We start from the raw sequence: 3271 nt of genomic DNA, 5'->3' as shown, positions 1-3271 counted from the left end.
GGAGCAAAACCACTTCTAGCACCTTGTGAAGGAAAAGGGGGAAGAAAGGAGTGTGCTGTGGGGCAGCCGGTGGTGTCCTGCAGCCCTCCTCCTCTGTCGCGCCTCCTTGAACTGCTGCAGGGCGAGACCGACCTCCTGCTGCTCCCAACAGAGACGAACACCCTGAAAGCAAACAGGGAAGGAAAGTGGCCAGCCACGACCGTGCCAGCTGCTCAATCAGGAGCGGCCAGGCGGTGCCCTGTCCTCCCCCGGGGCCTGGTGCCACTCCTGTGGGCACGGCCGGGGCTGGGTGGTGGGTTGCTGCTGGGCTGGGGGTGACTCCCAGGCACGCAGCACCCACCCAGAGCCCTTCAGCGTGTGGTGGCAGTGAGCCCTGGGAGAGAAACCGGAGCCGTGTGGCGGGTGTAACCGCCATTTCTCACAGGCGGGAGAGCAGCCCGGCATGGCCGGCAGCAGGGCCACCTTGGCAGGCAGGTGTCCCCATCAGATGACATGCAGGAGGGCCAGCAGGGCCGAGAGGTGGCCAGGGCAGCTCTGGCTGTGGTGCAAGGGCTGGGTGTGTGCAGGAGGGCTGGCCCCAGGTTTGGGGTGGTAGCTAGTGGGGAGGGCTCTGAGTGGGATGTGTATCAAGCAGCCAGGAAAACCCAGGGAAAGTGTCAGAAAATGTTACCCTGAGGAGGGATTTTAATGGACCATGCATTGAAGGAGTTCTGTTTGCACTGTAACACAGGATTTTAAAACTAAATATGTACATACTTGACGCTGATTTCCAGGTTTCATGACATTGTCCATCTGTCGCTGTGCTTCTTCCACTACGCAGCTTTTATGTAAAACATCATATCTCATGTTGGACAGTAAAACACTGTGCTGGGGAGGACACCAGCCAACGCGCCATGGGTGCTCTGAAGGAGCAATGGCAAGGCTCAGAGCCAGCCAGGCACAGATCTTGGAAAGGCAAGAGATGCCACTCTCTTGGAACAAATTGAATTCCTGTAATACAAAACACAGCCCTGCGTACAAACAGCACTCAGCCTCCCTTTGCTTTAATTGGCCCTTTGGTGGATCAGTCGAGCTTGCTGCCAAGAGATGATTTATGGAGAGCAATTAGGTGAAACAGAATTAGTTCCTTTCTGTTCTGCTATTTTTCACAGCAGAGCTGTGAGGAAAGCTTTCTTTTTCAGAGCATATATTCCCGTGTTTATTCCCCATAATTGCGTCCATTGTTGATGTCTGCTGGCTCCCCGCTGAGACTGAGTTCCCATTGTCCAAATGTATGGATGCTGTCCAAATGTGTGAGGAGAGGCAGGCCTGGTGCTCCAAGCATGGCCATCATTTGACCAAAATTTAGTTCTCTATTCTACAGAACAGAGTCCAAGCTACTCAGCTTGGACTTTTTTCACAGTCAGTGCAGAAGATCGGCACCTCCAGGAAGTGATTAATCATGTTCTTATCCATGAGACTCCTCTGGAGATGACTGTATCTTTCATTTGCCTGTAGACAGACCCTCATGGACTGGCTTAGCATAGATTTCCAGTTATTAAATGTGTACAGTCAAGTGAGATGGATCCCAGCCAAGAAGCTAACGCAGGCAAAGGGCATTTAAGTGCCAACATAAACCCAGGGACGTGAAGTACCCAATGTACCACACTCAGCTAGTGGCAAAACCAAGAATGCGCTGTATCCATAATACCTTGACTTGTAGACCAGGGCATGTTCTCACACACCAGACTAACGTGCTGACTGGGGAAGGAGATGTTCAGCGTCCTGGACACATGTCCTCCACACCTGCTGCGGCCCAAGAAGAGTGACCATATATTGCTCCAGGGAATTTCTGCTTTTCAGAGTACAGTTGTGTACAAAAATGTGTGGGCTGAGCTCTACGGGTGCTCATCCTGCTGTAGGGGAATTAATGCAGTTTCTCTCCTTTATGAACACTCTGGTGTGTAATAAGGGATGTTTTCACACTGCAGCCTTTCTCCCAGAGGGCAGGGACAGCCTTTCCCTGTTATCGCTCTGCTGCTTCATGTCATGACACTGCAAGGAAACTTCACATCTCTGAGATCTCAGCCTTGGTGTCAAATGTGGCTGAAAGTACCCAAGAGTGATGATGCCTGGGGACGGCAGGTAGAAAAAGAGGAATGAGCAGAAAATGCTAATAAAATGTCTCAGTTCTCATTAAAATGCAACACTTGCCAGTCACATGCTCGTCCCTGAGGCTCTCTGGTCTGGAACGGCAGAAACATACAGACCTATGCATCTCTTACATGTCCCACTCAAGTGTTTTACAAGGAAAGGGACTCCAGGGAGTTTCGCTCTTTTATCATGAAATCTCCTTTTTAAAGTAGTGAGAAGTGCATTTCTCTCCTAAGATGGCTAGTTATTGCTGCCACTTGGTGCTGTCTGTGGATACTCCAAGACTGTTATAGGTGGGAGGAAAGTGAAACACAAGTCTTGCAGTGCTCCATTAGGGGCAGACACCAACAACATGTTGCTATTAGCTCAGGAGAGTGGCAGGCAGGATTTGAACCACTGACCTAGAACAGCTTTGCTCCTTAGACACGTTCCCAAGATTTTAACACTTCCTGAACGGTGGGTGAACACAGGCTATAAGAGGCTGTGACACCAGGCTGTGTATATTTTAATTTGGCACGCTGATGCAACAGACATGTTGTGACACTACAAGACAACCCTGAGTAACAAAGTCCTTCTTCCATGATTACACTGTCTCAGGAACAGTAGGTTTCCAGCCCATCAGCCCTCTCTCAGCAGGGCCGACAGGGCAGGTCTGTCCTTGGGCTGCAAAGTGAGTGCCTGCCAGGGTGTGAAGGTGCAGCCAGACAAGGGACAAATGTCAGGTTGCATGCAATTAATTCCCAACAGGCCACTTCTGGAAACCATTAGGCTCCTGCGGTCTGCAGAGATCTTTTTAAGAGCCGCATCACCAGGCAAGATTACAAGGTGACAGTGTAGCAGCACAAGTGATGCACAGGCTGGCAACATACGTTGAAGCGGAACACCGTTTTCTTCCAGAAACTATCATTAAATGATTGTTCCCGAAACACTGTGTGTTTTATCCATTACCTTCAACCATGGCTCCAAAGCACACAGAGAGTGTGAACACCAGTGCAATTGTAGCTGCTCACAGGCATCACCCTCCTGCCTAGCCACACTGCTTATCCTATGACATCCACAGAGGGGTCCAGGTGGGTGTTGCACTGAAGAAGCAGTGGCTCTGGTGGAGGGTGAACATCCTGTGCACAGAGCAGAGCCT

The sequence above is a fragment of the Pterocles gutturalis genome, unplaced genomic scaffold (assembly GCF_000699245.1).
Source record: "Pterocles gutturalis isolate BGI_N339 unplaced genomic scaffold, ASM69924v1 scaffold23862, whole genome shotgun sequence".
Taxonomy (NCBI): domain Eukaryota; kingdom Metazoa; phylum Chordata; class Aves; order Pterocliformes; family Pteroclidae; genus Pterocles; species Pterocles gutturalis.
Note: the sequence above shows the minus strand (reverse complement) of the source record.